The 20,069-nt window shown below is 32.1% G+C and overlaps 1 long non-coding RNA gene across 1 annotated transcript; it reads right to left on the bottom strand.

Moving 5' to 3' along the window:
• Positions 1-16,033: 16,033 nt before the first annotated feature.
• Positions 16,034-18,813, bottom strand: LOC127700300 (uncharacterized). Its single transcript, XR_007981533.1, has 3 exons — positions 18,651-18,813; positions 16,508-16,603; positions 16,034-16,173 (listed from the first exon to the last, which is right to left on the bottom strand). It is a non-coding gene; the product is annotated as an uncharacterized LOC127700300 (long non-coding RNA).
• Positions 18,814-20,069: the final 1,256 nt, after the last annotated feature.

Raw genomic sequence — 20,069 nt, 5'->3', positions numbered from 1 at the left:
ACATTGTAAAGAAAAAAGGGGGCTTTGTGTTAATTAGTAAAACTTTAAACAGAAACAGGAACGTGAACAGAACGTATAAATATATAGATGCTACTATGTGTTATCTTGGTGTAATCAGGGGTGTACGAAATTTTACAGCGGCGTTGAAAATGCATTGTATTTATTAACTTTCCTTTACTAATTTTTGTACCTGGGTATAAAATTGAAAAATTCTGATGAAGAACTTCCACTTCACATGAATTCAACACTGGTGTTGCTGTGCGTTGTCAAATAAAACTATAATATACATATATTGTTTTGAAAAAGGGGGGGGGGGTGTACAACTTCAATATTTTTTTTATTTTTGTGTTTAGTTTTGGGAACTTTTTGATATCTGTAACCAAGTTTTACGAGGTCATTCATTCAGTATGTTTTGACATTTTGAAACGGTCCGTATATTTTTGTAGTCGGTTTCGGTGTAAGTGTCTGTGTGGACGACTTTTCGAAAAGGTCTATAATCGTAGTAGGAGGAGTAATTATCTGATCCGTTAACATATTTGTATTGTCATCACATCTAGTAGTATTTCTAAATTTATTAATAGATGTATCTGCCCAAATTTTATCTGTCAAATAAGTTGCCATAGGCAATAATGTGTTTGGTCGTACTTTTACCGTACATCTTGTATTCCAATTTTCGTTATTGGCAAATGAAGATAAAATGCAAAGTTTACTTAAATTAATTGGATAAGCTGGACTTTTTTGGACTGAAATTTACTAACGGGTTTGAGCATTTATCAATTTCTGGAGAACTTAGTAGCATATTTTTTGTCTTATCTTTGTTTGCAGTAATAACCTCTGCTTCTAATTCATATTGAGCAACCATGTTAGTCGAGTCAGATTCTTTATCATTGACCTCAGCTGGTACGGGTAAATTATAAATTTTGTAAATTTCATAACTATCTCTTATATCTATCAATGGCAACGTTATACTAATCATTATCTTCAGGGGCGTAGCTGGAGTAGTATTTAAGTTTAGGCACCTTCGCCGAGCGGAGCGAGGTGAAAAAATTTTGAACCTTTTTTGCAGAAAATAATTTTCGATGTGTACGCAACTGCATTTTTGCGTACGGGGTCCCAATATGACCTTTTGAAAACAATGCAATTACCCTGAGCAATTGCCATTTTCTTGGGAAAAAAACATTTCTAACCAAATTGAAAATCTGCCACTCAGAAGGCATACATTTTTAGGTCACTCTTTTAGTGTATATATATTATACCAGTGACCGCTAGTAAAGTTTGACAAATGTCGTCAGACTAAATTGCCAAGTTCGATGACTAATGCAAGACAAGTAATTAGCCAGTTAGAGGTACAGGGTATAATTAAAAACCAATTGTTCAGAGAACAATTGAAGGTCTTTCCACAGCAATTTTAAAATTTATTGAAAAGAAGCTAGCTCGTGTTTACTCAAAGTTAAAATTGGCATCTTATCATCAGTTTCTTCATACTGATGCGATAAATAAGTGGTTTCTATATACTTCTGTGTGAAATAAGGGAGATAATTAGCTACTTCCGTAAATGTCACTTCCTGTCTCACATAATAGTTTCTTTCACACTGATTCCAAAAATATATAGTTTCTATATACTTTTGCTTGTAAACCAGGAGATAATTGGCCGTTTCCGGTTCATCAACAGTCATTTTTAGTCTTCAGTGATAAGTTTTTTTTTTAACTTTTGATTTTTTTATTTCCAACAATTCCAACATATACATGATATACATACAATATAATACATATAAGATATATACAATTTCATTATTATAAATACATCTTGATTGGAAATATTTTACATTTTCTATTGAAAAGATAAAAAAACAATAAAAAAAAAAAATATATAAAAACTAATAAATAAATAAATAAATAAACAAATAAATAATGATAATTAACAGATTGGAGTTAAGAGTAAAGAAGAAGGAAAAAAAAAATAAAAAAAACAAAAGGATTATCCAGTTACATCCCTATCTTTATTTTAGATATCAAATATTTATGTTGAAAAATATTTGCAAAATTAACTAGACATATTTCTTTCGTAACATCCATCAACACAGATCAAGTACATAACATGACAATAATATTTTCTTTAAAATAGATTATAATTAAATAGTAAGTTATTGTAACAAAAAAAGACATGAGCTGGTATTCAATAAAAGTTTTTCAAAAACATTCCATACATTGTCAAATTCAGTTATCTTTCTATTTTTTACAGCTATCATACTCTCTAATTTATACATATCTTTCAGCTTTAGTATAGCTGCTTGCAATGGAAGATTCTTTTTAAAGCATCTAGAATTATACACATATTGTTTAATATAAAGAAAAATCATGTTGTATGGGTTGTTGGGGAATATCTTGGATAAGTCTCCAAAATGAAAGTTTAATTTATTCATTGGGAGACTTATTCCACCGCAAAGGAACCAGTTATCAATATCCTGTAGATAATTTTGTACAATATTGCAATTCCAAAATAGGTGTTCTATAGATTCGTTCTCTGATTTACAAAATGTACATAAAGGATCATCGGTCAATTTATTTTAACTAAATACTGATGTGTTGCAATAATGCAATGGTTAATCCTATATTGCAACCACTGTAATTTACTATTTTTTGTAACAGCAAAAGGCAGTCTGAAAATCTTTTTCCAGTTCAGATTCTGTTCGCCTAAAATTTTAACCCACTTAAGCTGTCCAGTAGGAGTAACATTATTTCTTGTCTGTACAGAATACTTATCTTTTGATCCTTTACAATGTTTGAAAAATACTTGCAGACATGATGGTATAAAAGGACAAAATAATTTGTAAGATCCTTTAGTGAAAGATTTTGATGCCTCTTTCACTGCCGAAATAACATGTTAAATTTAAGATAATCTGTGTTAATGTAATAGTTTTGCTTAAATTGGTCAAATGAAATATACGATCCATCTTGGTCAACTATATCGTTTACAAATCTAATACCACTTTTGAACCATTCTTGATAAATTACTGATTTATGACCAATCTTAATATTATTATTTAGCCATAGTAGATTTGATAAAAATGAATCATAAGTCAAGTTTCTTTCTTTTTGAATAATCATTTCCCAGGGTCTTAGTACATCTTTCCAAAAATGGTTGTTAACTCTCATATAAAGTTGTCTAATATAATCAACACCACAACTAAACAACTTTCTTTTATCTATATTTGACATGAAAATACTTTGCCATTTACTATCTCTCTGCAAAATCCTTCTAATCCATGTTGATTTAAGGGCTGTAATGAACATATTCAAATCAAGCATTTTCAAACCTCCCTCCAAATAATCTTTGATTAGGATATCCTTCTTAACTCTATGTATAGGTGAGTTCCATATGTATGTATAAATAAGTTCATTTATTCTCTTAACAATATCATCTGAAGGATTTGGCAGAGAGATAATGAGATGGTTTACAATAGGCAAGACTAGAGTTTTAATCACAGTTATTCTACCTATTACAGTTAGATTCCTTTTAGACCATTGATTTAAAATATTTTTAATCTGTACAATTCTTTCCGAATAATTTATCTTAACAATTTTTTCAAGATCTACATTAAAATTGATTCCTAGTAATTTAAAAGTAGTTTCACCCCAAGACAGATTTCTGTTAGGACATAATGTATCTGTACTATATTTTTTGCTCCCAAACCAAATAACTTGTGTTTTTGTGAAGTTAATATTCAGTCTCAGATATTTTTGCAAACCAGTCTAATTCTAATAGTGGTTCTTGCAGAGATTTTTCACTCCCATCCAAAATCAACGAGGTGTCATCAGCAAATTGTGACAATTTATGCTCAACCCGTGTGACCTTTATACCACTAATGTCACTATTTCCCCTTATTTTCAATGCCAGAATCTCAACACATCAAATAAAAAGATATGGAGACAGGGGTCCCCTTGTCTACAACCTCTACCAATAGTAAAAAAATCTGAAAGGTTCCCCCCCCCCCCCCCCCCTGGGTGACAGCAGAGTTGATATTATTGTAAAAAACTTTAACCCAATTAATGATAGATTCGCCAAAATTGAAAAATTTCAAAACATTCATTAAAAAGTCCCATGATATGGAATCGAAAGCTTTTTCAAAATCAATCAATAGTAATAACCCTGGTATTTCATGATCCTCTGTGTACTGTAATATATCATAAATGAGTCTTATATTTTCCCCAATATACCTACTACTAATAAAACCAGTCTGATCAAAATTTATCAATTTATCGAGGACACTCTTAAATCTGTTTGCAATAGCTGCTGATCCAATTTTATACACAGTATTCAGTAAAGATAAGTTAATGTATTAAAATTACAAAATATATGGATTCCGAGTACTTTTGCATGAAGAAAGTGCAAAAATGGCTACTTCCGGTTTTCTCAAGGTCACTTCCGGTTGTCATTTTTCAAGGTCATATGTCATCCAACCTTTTGTAATAGGTCATATGGCTTTAAAATGAACCAAGTTGAAGTAATAATCAATTAACCTTATAATTGGACATTTCAGGGGCACTTACTCCTATAAGATGCCATTAGATTGTTTTAGACCAAATGTAACATATCTTCATTCCAATAAAGCAAACATTTTGCAGTTGTTTCATATATATCTTTTAAAGTGTTTGAGAAAATGCAAAAACAAGAAAAAGTCAAAATTGAGAACTTGACCTTGACCTTTGACCTTGACCTCATTTTCTAAGATAGGACCAAGGACCTCCAATAAAAAGATTCCAGGGTTATACGGTTAACGGTTTATGAGTTAAAAAAACATACCGACAAATTTATTTGGTAAAGGTAGATAACTCCTTTATAATTTCATCGAATCGCTTCGATCCAAATTAGCCAAAAATTCCTGAGGATGTAACGAACAATTCAGAAAAAGAATTTTGTCGATATCTTTTTTTTGTTACGAAGGAGATGCACACACTTGATAAACAGTGAATAGGGAGATAACTCTTACAAAGAAAATTGTTCGGCTTAAAATAGGTGAAAATAAAAAGCGCATAAACTGTATGATACTATATAAGAAATATCTTCGCGACATATTGCGAAACAAAAGTTTTACGCGATAACAAAATTTGGCGGAAGAAAAAAATAATAATCAGAACAAATACAATAGGTCTTTCCACAGAAAAGTGGAATGACCTAATTAACACAACGCCCGAAACAGAGATGCATCATACTCTTTGAAGTCGACCGCGTTTCCATTCCTTTTAAATATACAATTCCTTGGTTATATGTATACCCGACATTGAATAAATCTTTAATTATCTATTATTAATTATTTTTGACAGGTATATGTGTAGAATGTGGCGGGGTTAAACAAGTTTTGTATACGTTAAATAGACTACACGCATTCACACACAGTTGTCTATTGGACAGTTGCAATGATCGTATATATAATAGCAATGGACAAATGATTGAAGACGTGAAAGGCCCTAGACATTCTTCAATTTTTTTTTTGTTATCATGATAATGGTTGTTTGAGAAAGATGTGCAACTAAACGGATTCTTAAAGAAAATAACAAGCAGAGTTTAGCAGCACATTAATTTAGAAAAAAATGTTTTCATTTCAATCGACGCGTATTCATAATTTGTGTGCAGGTCAGATTATGTGACCAGTTTAATAAAATATGATTAATACTTGCTTGTTTAAAAAAAAATGCTCATCATATTGAAAACATAGCGCCTGTCCTCTGTGTAGAATGTTAAAGTGTTCAACGCACATTATGACAATACTAATTAGAATGATTTTTGCAATGTTTTAAGAAATGATTTTACTTTGTATCCATGTATTATTTGTGAAACATTAAATGTTTTAAAAGGGCGAACTTTCTGTATTTTTTATTACCTTAAATACGCAAATGAAAGATCCGAAAACTACCAATACAGAACGACATGTTTTTGAAATTATAGACAAACTTTTGGTTGACAAATTTGTATTCGTTATTGCAAAAAAAATATATGTCATTTTCTCCCTAACCAATTTACCCCTATCACTTATTATGATGTGAACCGGTCATTGTTATTGAATCTTACACAGTTTGATTGGATTAACTTATTATTAGTTTACCTTCAAACTGTTTAGTTTTTTTTATACACGTATATTGATTAAATCAGAACATGCATGAATGTGTACGGTAACTTAAATGACCTTCAAACTGGACACTGGACGAGTCAATGAAACTAAAGGTATGAAAGGTCAGAATTGCCACTTCTTATATTTTCACAAAATTTTCCACAAATAGAGTAGATGAATTATTTTGAATAGCCTATTTCGGAGAAAGAAAAAAAAAGTCTACAAATCAGACGTTTTATTCCATTAAATATTTCGAAGAGAAATGCCGAATACATTGTACGCACGACTACGCCAGGTAAAACTATTGTTTATCTTAACAAAAAAAAAAAAAATATGTCCGACCTGCCTATTTTTGGACATCAAAAATTCAATACGATCATTTTAAGGTCAATTTCGTCTACCTCACAAAATCTTTTTCAGCCGGGAACCTCTAATTTGCAAATTTATGTATAGGCACGTGCCTAGTCGAGCCTTAGGTAGCTACGCCACTGAGATTCCTGTTTTCTTCCAAAACTGTACTACAGGTCAAAATTTATAAAAAATCCAAATATCTTTAATTTCGACACCCGGTACTTTTAATTTCGCAGGTAACCTTTGTGTACTGTTCGTCAATACTACTCTTAAATTACCTGGTGTGATAAGACTAGGTGACGTGCCGTAAGGACAACATGTTCCATTGTAATATTAAATGATTTAGGTAATCCCCTGCTATAGTCATCAGATCTTTTATTTCACCTATGATCATGTCTACATGTAAGTACGCTTGCATATAATTTCCCATAATTTCAATTTGTTTTTCAATGTCAGTAGCAAATGTTTTAAGTCTATCGTCAAGGTCTCAAACACTATTGATTACTGTAAATTCAGAAATTATTGCGTGCATTTATTATTGCGATTTTGTCATTTTAGACTAAAATGCGATTTTAATTTTTTGCGATATTGAGAAAAATCCTGTTTAATTCATATAAAATATTTCAAAATGCGAGTTTAAATTATTGCGATTATAACCCTGTCGCATTTTTCGCAATAATAAAAATATCGCAATAATTTCTGAATTTACAGTAGATCATTTACCTTGTGTCTATTTTCCGATACGTGCGTTTGTGTAGTTTTTAAAATAGTTGACCCATTGAACTACATGACGAATTTCGTCTTGATTCTTTGCCAAAGTTTGAATATTTCTTCGAATTTTCTGTCAGATCGCTGTCTGATACATTGCGAACAAAAAACTAAATGCCTTCCCGACAATCGGAAGTAGGTTTCGCTTAGATTTAAATTTTACCGTCTTGTTATAGTACATAGATTTGTAATCATTAAATGGTGACTGTTAGTAATTTTTAGTCCTATGCAAACCTTCCCTTTCCCTTTGAAGGCTTAAAATATTACCTAAAATGTGTTTCTGCTCTTGAATATAAAACATCGAAATGGTATGAACCCTTTGTGTAGCTGTTGAAGCTTTTATTAGGTCTAGCTCTCTTTTGTTTAAAACGTGTTCAAAAAGATCCAAATCAACAACAAAAATAACCAGCCACTGTGATCTTGTGGTTGAAATTTCTTTATTTTTTTGGACAAAACATGGTTAAAGCAAACGAAAAATTGTTATCAACAACCACTTCATCATAAATTATTCCTACAATTTATGATATATATATTAGTACACATTTAAAAAAAATATATTTTATATCATATCAAGAGTTCGAGTCATAAATTTTTCCGCGTGACTTTTCTTGTTCAAATTTACTCAATATTTCAAAATATCGCAGCTTGTGACGTCTTGTTGCTCCTTGAATGACTGTTTTATAAGGGTCCTCTTAGCAATTGGTTCGCTAAAGCCAACCAATGGCTTTGAAGTTATTCAAAATCCAAGTGCTTAGATGTAATAAATAAGGTAAATCATGATTTTCGGCAAAGTCCTTTCTTCCCTTCCTCTATACTACCTTCTTAAACTTTGTGGGCAACCCACACAAATTATCCATAATGATATCCCCCGATTGGTTGATGAATTTCTGTACGGCCCGAAATTCTGTATTCAATGGTTGTTTTTTCTTGGCCTTTTCTAAACGTTGCTCTCGATGCTCCCCGACCTCCTAAAAATAATCAACCATTCTATATTTATATATGGCTACCCATAATTGTGGAGGTAATAGTTTCCACAAAATAACCTGGAACACCACAAAAAGATCTTCATTTTCATTGCTTGCCATTCTATAATATGAGAAGAGGTAAATAAATTAAACACATATTTACAATTTAAAAAGAATTATTTGAAGCCTACATAATACCTATCAAAGCCCTTACTAAACTCTGTACATGTTCTTTTGTAACTTCTTTTGTTTCTATTACCTCCTTGTCTTTTTGTTTCTTTTTCTTTTTTATTTCAACCCTATTAATATATAGACATACTGTCCTTAATGTCCAAAATTTCAGATTCGACGAATGAACCTTGATTAATAGACATTTTATCGTCAATGTCAGAAACCTCAGAATACGAGGATGAGTTTTCAATCTTTTCTTTTGTGATTTGATCATCACTTTCAATATCATTACTATCAGCGGAATTTTGTTGCAAAACAAATTCTTTCCCTTTAATCTTTTAGATAATTCCATAAATGGTATATCATCTTCCTCATCAGAATTTTCCTTTTCTTTTTCATATCTTTTTGAAATTTGATTTGAGGGAGTGTCCGAATCAGAAATGTCAACATCAGAGGAATCTTCAGATTGTGACTAACTGGGAACTACATATTCTGCCTTGCGCAATGTTTTTCCTTGACCCTCTTTAGGAATGTCCCATTCTAATTTCGCAAAACGAATTTGTTCTGCATGAGCCTTTGTGGTTGACCCATCTAACTGATTTTTTAAAATGAAACTCACAGGTAAAGTTTGTTCAATAATTCTATAGTACGGAGTTCATTTACTTAAATGTTTGCTTGCCCTTCTATTGTTTTTATAAAACACTGGGTTTCCTATCTCAAATTTTATATCTTTGCTATCTTTATTTGCGTACTTATCATGCCTTAGTTTAGATTTTTTCATAGTTTTATGAACCAACATAAATTATTTATGCTGTTGTTGTAAAGCAATCTTATGGTACTCTTCTCAATTATATTTCATTATACAATGCATAAAAAGGTGAGAGTTGTGTTGACTCATTAATATTAAATCTTATTGCTGCCAAAGCTTGATTTAAGTATAAATCCCATGTGGTCGAATGCTCTTTTATTAATTTCGATAAAATATCATGCAATGTCATATGAAATCTTTCTATTTTAGCATTACCCTGAGGATGATAAAAGGAAGTTTTGATATGCTTGATATTTAATTCCTTACCAACTTCTCCCATTGCCTTAGAACAGTTTTCTCCCCCCATTATCACTTGTAAGAATTTGAATCCCGGAATGCTTTGAAGTAATTTCCTTAATCAAGATGTCAACATTATCAGTACTTTTCGTTGCAACACTAAAAGCCTCTGGCCACCCCCAGTTCAAATCGATGAATCCGATTATGTATATATTCCCTGACATTGTGGTTGGATATGGTCCACTTAAATCTACCCCTACATGACAAAATGGATAAAGTGGAATATTTTAGTTTCCTGAATTCGAGCCCTAACTTTCTGAAAATAACATGATTGAAAAGGTACACAAGTTGTGACATAATTACATAATTCCTTAAACCTGTTTGGCCAATAGTTTTTTTGCCTAATTTAATCAAATGTTTTATCAGTCCCCCATATGTCCATTCTTATCGTGATGTTGTTCTACAACTGCTTGTTTGATATGAGATTGTATGCATAATCTTATAATTGGATCATTATCTACACTAGATACGTAGTAAAATATGTCATCTATTATATTGTACTTGTTTTGTACTGCCTCGGGTACCTTATCACCTGTAAGTTGTTCTTTTAATTCACGTAATGTTTTGTCTTTTACTTGTTCAGTTGACATATCGAACTCTTGAAATTGATAATTTTCTTTTTCAGGAATATCATCAACTGATTTAGCATCATTAGCGTAATCACTAAAATTGAATCTGTTTAAATTTATTACATTTATTTCCAAAGCTTTATCACTTATGTCTGGATAGGGATCTTGGTTTTCTGTTGGTTTTACATCTGATGGCAATCTGGACATAAAATCTGCACAAACGTATTGCAGACCTGGAATACACTGAACCTCACAGTTATAACCCGATATGTTTAAAGTCCAGAGTTGAATCTTTTTATTTTGCATTGGTGATTCTAAAGTATATTTCTAAGGTTTATGATCTGTTTTGATCCCAAATTGGGCATTATATAAATAATGCTTCAATTTTTGTAAAGCATAGTGTATCGCAAAAGCTGCTTTTTCCATTGTCGACCAACGTGTTTGCGTATCACTCAATTTATGAGATAGAAAGTAAATTGGTCTTTCAACTTCGTTTTCGCCCTCAACTGGACTTTCTTGTTATTGCGCTAAACAAGCACCTGCAAAACTATCACTTGCATCCGAGTAAAGCACATGGTTTATTTAAATCCGGACATGCCAACCGTGGTATTTTTGCTAATTCATCCCTTAATTTTTCAAAAGCTAATGGGCATGTGTTCGTCCAATCAAAAACTTAGTTTTTCCTAGATAAGGCAACTATGGGCTCTGCAATTTTAGAAAAAGGATGGTACAAATCTGCGATAATAACTTAAACAGCCAATTAATCCTCTAGTTTCCCTTACTGCTCTTGGCGCTTTTATGTTTTTAATGGCCTTGATTTTTTCCAGGATCTGGTTTTAATCTATGTTTACTTATTATAAAACCTAAGTAATTTGTTTCATCTTGAAGAAAATCACATTTTTCAATTTTAATTTCAGATTATGTTGTCTTTACCTATCAAAAAACTGTTGTATGTGGATTAAATGTTCTTCCACAGTTTCAGAAAATATCAAACTGTCTAAGCGGTTGAAAAAATCTTCTAGTCCTGTTATACTTCTGTCACTAATTCACTAAATAAACTGGGCCCTGAAACGAGACCAAACGGTAAGACATTAAATTCAAATAATCCGGCCCCGGTCCCTTGTGACACACGAAAGCAGTCTTTTCCTTGTCTTATTCCTGACCTTCATCTGATAATACCCTGACTTAAGATCAAAACTGGTCATCATTCTGGCTTTTCCTACTGAAACAAGTAAGTCATCAATCAGGGGAAGAGGAAAGAAAAATAGATGCTGCGTCAGCGTGCGATAATCAACACACATCCTTGATGTTTTATCTTTTTTCGAAACAATAATAATTGATGCAGCCCAAGCCGACCTTGATTTCCTAATCGTATTAGCTTCTAATAGTTCCTCAATGGCCTTATCTATTATTTTTCTCTAATTAAGGGGGCCCCTATAAGGCTTAATTTGATTGGCGGATGATCCTTTGTATCAATAGTCATTTGCGCTGTCACTAGTTACTGTTTTTACTACTGAAACGGTCATTTTAAACTAAACAACTCTTAAATACCTGAATTTACCGCAAGGAAAAATGTCAAAATCTTTTTCGGTTGTTCAGTACATGTTCAGTACACTAGCTACCGCGAGCGAGTAAGTACCAGTCAGTCCTGGTTCATTTAATTAAGAAAAAAAACCACCTTGCATTGAATCCAGTAGTGTTAAGTATATTTTAGTACACGTCAGTTCATTGAAAGGATCATTATCCAGTACTTTTCAGTGTATCAAAACAATATGAGGATTGCTTCTCTCTGATTTCTAGAGGAATCGAAATTAGAAAACAAAAATAAACTAATGCATACTTATAAATAAACAAATAATTATAAAGAGAAATAATCGGCAACTGGACTAGATAAAAGGTTTTTGTTAACATTCGTTTCATTTTTATAAATTGATAAAAATAATAACTGTTAAAATATTGGTATGGAAATAGCAATAACCAAATGGGTTAAAAAAAAATCTGATAATTATTCTTTAATGGTTACCCAAATATAAGATATTGATGACTTTAAATCGATTTCAGGAGTAGCTCATTCGTACAGATTGGAATGGTGAAAAATCCCGATAGCTTTCGAAAATATCCACGCTATGATTTCGCGCCATTTGTCTTTTGATAATTACTTGTTGTGTCCGATTGAAGTAACGTAAGGATATGAAGACATTTTGACAGTTTCGATTTATATACATATACATTCTTTAGCTGTACAAGAGTTTTTGTTTGGTCTGTAAACTACTTGAATGATGATTAACTGTTGATACCGACGACTGTCATTAAAAAAGTGGGGAGGGGGGCTTGGTTATACAGCTGCTCATTGAAATTCCTGTTCTTCGATATTTACATTTAACACAAAATAACTAAAAAACAAGCAGCTGATCATTTTTAAGCATTTATGGTATACAATTTAGCCTTAGCATCAAAATAAACAGAGCCAGCTAAGCGGAGTTAACATTATCAGTGACAAGCATGACAAGGAGCTGTCTGTATGACCTAGACTAATTAATAATATTAGTGTAATAGTCCCAGATCGGACGGATATAATTTAACAGTGTTTTATACGGAAAAAGTTTAGCATTTGATTTAAATGGTTTTTCAACATTTTATTTGTTTTATTTTAAAGGGGCGTCGGACAGTCGATATGCTTCTCTCAGATCGATATAACCTCGTATCGACCTCATACAAAGGCTATAGTTGTATAATATGACCATTGACAGTCTTGATGGTTAACTAGATGACGTCTAGACATGAATGCACACGAAATGCTGATACATTTTGTCGAGTCCATGCATTGTTAATTGTTTAATAGACTTTTTGTAAGTTTTAGTATGTTATAAATCAAATGTGATAATTTGAGTCAAATCTGTGAACATGAATTTGACAGCTAAAGCCCCTTTCAATCCAAATAATAGATATCCTTTAAACTGACTGTATTGTATACAAATGAAAGTGCCATGAGATTCACGTGATTGTTAAATGTTTGTTATCTCCTGTTGTCGTACATGTAATGTTTTTCATATTTGTTTTCTGTCTGTCTGTCTGTCTGTTTGAATGTCTGTATGTCTGTACGTATGTCTATATGTATGTATGTATGTTTGTTTGTTTGTATGTATGTATGTATGTATGTATGTATGTATGTATGTATGTATGTATGTATGTATGTATGTATGTCTCTCTGTATGTCTGTATGTCTGTATGTATGTATGTATGTATGTATGTATGTATGTATGTATGTATGTATGTATGTATGTTTGTTGGCCTCTTGTACACCGTTGTGTATGAGGATAATAAAACTTGAAATCTTGAAGTCAAATCACCAAAAACCCAAGTGTCTGTCTGTCTGTTTATTGATTATTTGTCTTTTTGGCTATATCTGAGCGATGACACTCTGTCAATATTTATTCCTGCTGCACCCCTGAAGGACTGTCGTGCATCTGTTTAATTTAACATTTTTTCAGTATTACTATTATGGAGGGATGGGATGGGATGGGATGGGATATAGACAAAAAGACAATGAATTATTTTTCTTTTCCAGAATTGTTTGGTTTAAAAAAGCTTTAATTTCAATACGTTTTTTCAGTAAGGTGTCCGGTTTTGTATTTGAAGCTGGTCACACTACTTTTGAATTATATTGATATAACAATGAATCGCAACATAGCCTCTTCTATAACGAGTTTATTAACGATCATCAGATGAAACTGTTGATGGCATACATGTTTATTCTAAAACACTAACGTTTAAAATAAAACATATGCGATTTTCCACAAGTGTTTGAAATAAATGAAAACAACACGTTATAAATTTCATGCGTCCAACGGATTTACCTTCATCAGGAACGCTCAGAGCCGAATATTTGAAAGCCAACGATGTATAAGGACCGAAAACGTTGAAGAGCTATATTGGAAATGTTTGTAAAATTACACTTGTTTTTACAGTACGGTAGTATTTATTCTGCCATAGGCGATAATACTAACATTTTCTAAATTTACCACTTTTTATAATACAAACCTGTACAAAACAGTTATGTGTGGGTTAGTACTTTATTATTCTGTTTTAGAAATTGAAGTCAAATAGTATCATGACCATCTTCCAACGGAGCTTGTTTATGTTATCCATGCCCACCGCCATTTTACATCAAATTTATGAAATTTTGGAAGTCTTTTAGAATAATTCTCAAGAAAATATTTCAATGGGTTTCAAAATTTATATTGTAAATATACACACTGCAGTTTTTCATAGATCAATAAAAAAATATATTGTACCCTTACATCCAACCACAGGGCTCCTTAGTTGACTTCTTTCACCTGCCTAGGGTACACAAAAGGCCAACATAAAGCCGGGGAAATGTAATACTACTTTTTTCCCTATACTGTGACATAAAGATATAAAGAATTCTTATGACACCATCAATGCAATACTGAGTTATTGTGAAACACTTGGCTATAAGAAATACTTGTATGTCCCGATTACTTAAAGAAACATGGATCATTTTATGTCCCCACCCCTACATGCTGGTTTACCTCTTTCTGTGCTTCTTTCAGATAAGGCTGAATAAACTACCTGTATCCAATCATATCCTATCTTATTTTTAAACAAAATAGTAAACAGTACCATTTAAACAGATAAACATGACAGTTCCATTCAATTTGTATTCATTTTATCCAAAATTTACAACATAAGCACAAATTTAAGATTTTTCATACTAATCTCCATTCCATGCTTTAGGATATGCCATATTGTGGTCCAAAATTTCAGAGCTTGTTATAAAATCCATTATTTTGTCTTGAGATGATAAAAACAAAGCTGTTGGACACTTTAAACATTAAATATGCAACAAACACAGCTGTAAAGTTGCCTTAGTTCCCAGCAAGCACAGCAACGTTGATTCAACATTGAATAAACGTCAGATTTCAACGTTGAATCAATGTTGAAAAGTAGTGTTTGATTGAAAATTGATATGACGTTGAAAACATAACGTTGATTAAACGTCAGCTTCCAACGTTGAAAATAGGTTGAATTTTGGTCTAAATTTGGTCAATGTAAGTTGAAAACAAGTCGAATGATGGTTGAACTGTGGTAAGTATATGTTGAAATTAGGTCGAATGCTGGTTGAAATGTGGTTAGTAAATGTTGAAATCAGGTCGAATGCTGGTTGAACTGTAGTCAGTGTATGTTAAAATTAGGTCTAATGCTGGTTGAACTATGTTCAGCGTATGCTGAAAACATGTCGAATGTTGGTTGAACTGTGGTCATTGTATGCTAAAATCAGGTCGAATGCTGGTTGTTCTGTGGTCAGTGTATGCTGAAAACCTGTCGAATGTTGGTTGAACTGTGGTCAGTGTATGTTGAAAATAGGTAGGATTTGGGCCCAGGTAGACTGTTTTAGGCTTAGCGTTAATGCAAGTCGAATCTCGAAATGTGGTCAATGTTGAGAATATGATTTTGAACATTGGTTAAATTGTGGGTTAACGGCTGAAATCATTACCACTTATTATCAGTGCCAATTTATGTGTAATAAAATTTTCACAAAACTATATGTACTAAGTCGTAGTAGTCATGTGTCTGTGGTTGGTGTACATGTAGTATGTTGCAGAGTTCATTATCTAGGAGATTTCTGCCTGTTCCAATATTTCCCTTTTTGTATTTCGCTAAATTTTATGATTAAGTGGAAAATAAGTCATTCCCTTTGTTTTGGTAATTATTATACTGGTGATGAGACCACTCACTTCTGAATCTGGTGTTTATGATACAAGACTTGACAAGAAGAACAGGCACAACTTATTAACCTTACCAGGCATAGATAATCTTAAACTTTATTGTAGTGTCAGTTGGCATACATTTTTTGTACTTTCATAGACAGGATCATGTGCGTTCATACACAAAATATATTTGTGTCATAAAACAGTAATTATATAATATGTTGCTCACATATGCATCTTACAATTTCAAACAAACACAAACTGAATACTTAATTTTATTTAAAATGTTTATCCTTTTGCTAGACACATTCCCGATATTTCAGGGCGTATTTTAGGTATATTGCACACTAGTTCCATATTATTGTCCATGTTGCACATTTGTGACTTGTAGCTATATAGCATCTGCAACAGAAAAAAACCATATTATACTATCTTTATCATAACTAGGTTAATATTATTTTGCAGCTCAAATAAAGAACACTACTGTCACAAATGACTGTAATATGTGAACAAATAATCTCTGTGCAATGATATTGTTATTTTTAAAAATATCTATTGAGAGCAACCATGTGCTTTTTCTAAACTTGAGTTCATATATAATAAAAAAATCATTTTTAATACAAAAAACCTATAGATTTTAGTAGACAATGATGCTAGAGCACATATAAAAGAAATTGTGACAAAATCTCACACAATTTTTAATGTGGAAAACAATGATATATATTTCAATACTCACCTCTTATTATTTCAAAAAAGCTTGAACCACCAAAGGCATGTTTATTCTTTTTACCCGTCATGTATTTTTCAGACATGGGTTTATTGGTGAAGACATCTACAACAAAGACACTTTTAAGTGCAGCATTTCCAAATTGTCACAACTCCTTCTGTAACTTGAAATAGAAAAATAAAGTTTCATATGTGTGAAACGCTTACAAAATTTGGACTTCCAAAACCTTTCACAATTTGGTTGAAAATCTTAAAGTTCAATTATTTTTATTGTAGCATTAAGGGAAATTTGTCCTGTAGAATCCAACAAGATTCGGGAATCAGTGGGGATCCGGAAATTTTTATAAGGGCGTCCACTGAGTGCATAAGAGGGGGCAAACTCTAGTCATGCTTCAGTGATTTACAGTCAACCAATTTTTTCCCTCAAAAGGTTCGCCTCTGGGACCAAGGGCTTTAGAATTAATTTTAATCCTAAATGATAGATTGAAGATCTCACAATAAGCTAATGGCATTTCAATTTATTTTATCTTGACAGTCACTCATCTTGAAAAACAATAATACACCACAAGCACCGAGATCTTGACAGTCACTCATCTTGAGAAACAATAATGCACCACAAGCACCGAAATCTTGACAGTCACTCATCTTAAGATACAATATTGCACCGCAAGCATCGAGATCTTGACAGTCACTCATCTTGTGATACAATATTGCACCGCAAGCACCGAGATCTTGACAGTCACTCATCTTAAGATACAATAATGCCCCACAAGCACCGAGATCTTGACAGTCACTGATCTTGAGATACAATATTGCAACGCAAGCTCCGAGATCTTGACAGTCACTCATCTTGTGATACAATAAGGCCTCACAAGCACCAATATCTTGACAGTTTTTCATCTTGAGATACAGTAATGCCCCACAAGCACCGAGATCTTTACAGCAACAACTCATATTGTTCAGTGGCGAATCCCGAAAATTTTCATAAGGGTTTGCCCACTGACTGCCCTAAGAGGGGGCCCGCTCAATTCATGCTTCAGTGATTCCATTTATAATCAACCAAATTTTTTCCATAAAAGGGGGACCCGCCTATGTTGTTAGTATAACAACCTTAAAACAACGCGTTTCGGCAGATAAAGCTTTGGGTGGTCACCTTAAGATGCTTTAGCTGTATTTGGCAAAACTTATAGGAATATTTGGTCTTCAATGCTCTTCAACTTCGTACTTTATTTGACCTTTTAAACATTTTTGGAATCGATCGTAACTGACGAGTCTTTTGTAGACGAAACGCGCGTCTGGTGTAAATATAGAATTTCAATCCTGGTATCTATGATGAGTTTATTTACTTTCATACAATTCAAAATGAATATTATTCATTATTCTGCTCTTTGGTCGGGTTGTTGTCTCTTTGACATATTCCTCATTTCCATTCTCATTTTATTCATGTATAATTTATTTTATTGATATATTTCATTATATATTTAAATATTTCATCAATTAATATTTTCAGCATGTTTGCTACACGCAAGCAGTAGTTCAACTTTAACCCTAAGTTTACATTCTTCTTCAAACTGCAATAAATTCAAGTCTTTCCGATGTGATACGTCTTTTTTTTAATTTTACGTATACATGCATATGGGTTATGTTTAAATATTAAAACTAAAGGAATATTGTCTATTTCCTTGAATTGTTTGGGCTGTAATAATTCAGTACGGTCAATTGAGCAAGCATCTATTTCGACTTTATCATAACTCAGTATCAAATAAACCACTTTGAAATTGGTCAGATTGTGTATTAATTTGTTATGGTCACACGTGTTTCTTATCCACCGTATTGCTTCACATGATTAGTAAATCTTCGGAATACATGCTGTGAGTGACATCTATTCTGATGCAGAGAAAATAATTTACTTGTTTTAAATGTATTTCAAGGTCAAGAATGCCATGTGTTGTAAATCTTTGACTTTTAATTACATCAACATATAAAATATCGAGTTTGAGATTACATAGGTGAACTTCAAAAAAGGGGTTATAATTATTTGCCATACTTGCGGGGAAAGCGAATAATTACAGCTACAATAAAAATGATGCTGTTTACATTAAATTATCATTTAACTATTATTAAAGCAAACAATGAATGAAAATTATACTTACTTTGCACTGCTTCGAGCAACTGTTAACTTGTTGTGGTAATCATATTGGCGCAAATAAATTCGAAATGTCGGCCTCATACGCATGCGCAAATTAGAAAAAGAAATCTCTTTCGCGTAAGTTAATTCATTCGCTCTTATCGTGTAAATTTGAAGATTTATATACACATGAAACAGTAATCATTGATTTTATTCAAAAACATCAGTAAACCAATATAATAACAAGTAACAATAAAATGTGATTATTTGAACAGGAAGGATTTTATTTGTCTTTGTCACAACATTGTTGGAGGGGATATTTCATAAATATACCCACGGAAGATCTATGGCATGACTTGGGGTTTCTAGAGTAATAAAAAAAATCAACAAAAAGAGAAATCAATAATGAAAATCAATATGTAAAACAATACCATGTTCTAGTGAATTCCAAATTATTAACCTTAAATAAACCTTTTATCAACGTTATAATTTCAACCTATCAAAACATTGAAAGCATTAACTCAAATGCAATGTTGATTCAACGTTGACAGTTCAACGTTGATATTTTTAACCACAAATCAACGTTGATTCAACAATGTGATTTAAACGTTTATAGGATTGACGTTGATACAACGTTGATTTTACGTTGATCAACGCTACTACCAAATTTCAACATATTTTCGACGTTGGTTCAACGTTGTGTGCCTGCTGGGTTGCCTGTATTAATCTATGAAAAAGCTGAATTATGTCCCTTGGGAGTATTCATTTCCAACAATAGTCCTTTCAAACAGTATAAAATGAAAAATTATATATGTTTGATATATTAAAAGATAGAAACTACAAAATGAAGCACTATTGAAATATTTGCTGCATGAACTGCCAAGAATGTGAACAATTCTTTACACAGGAGAGTATAAATTCTATCTAAATTTAGCCTCAATTGGGCCTCTTTTTTTCTTAGATGGACAATTTTAACACTGAAAATGCTTCTATTTTGACCAAATATTGCCTTACTACATAAACAGTACAAACTAAACCAGACAATTTCAAATTTTAATAGATTATGTATTTGGAAATACCCAAGTGATACATTTAGGGCATTCCACATGTACAGCCACAAAGGCAAATATTTCAGTAAAAAATATTTGTCGAGACTAGAATTCTGGTTTTTCCAATTGAATTAATCATTGCGAAAGGTGAAAACAAATACAAAAGAACTAGAGTTTGGTGCATTTTATACAATATAGTTAATTTTGAAATCCTAGAATAAGTTTTATATCAGTACCTATCAATTTGACTTATCGTGAAGACTCAGCACTTTTCTCAACACAGTATTGGTCTCGGTAAACAAATTCTATTCATGGTGACAAAAATCAAATGTACTAATCAAAAGCTTTAAAATAGTACAATATAACTGAACTCTGATTAATTTTGATTTCCCTTG

This window comes from Mytilus californianus, unplaced genomic scaffold (assembly GCF_021869535.1).
Source record: "Mytilus californianus isolate M0D057914Y unplaced genomic scaffold, xbMytCali1.0.p SCAF_5, whole genome shotgun sequence".
In the NCBI taxonomy this organism is placed as follows: Eukaryota; Metazoa; Mollusca; class Bivalvia; order Mytilida; family Mytilidae; genus Mytilus; species Mytilus californianus.
The sequence above is the reverse complement of the archived record's forward strand: the minus strand, read 5'-3'. Positions and strand labels throughout refer to the sequence as shown.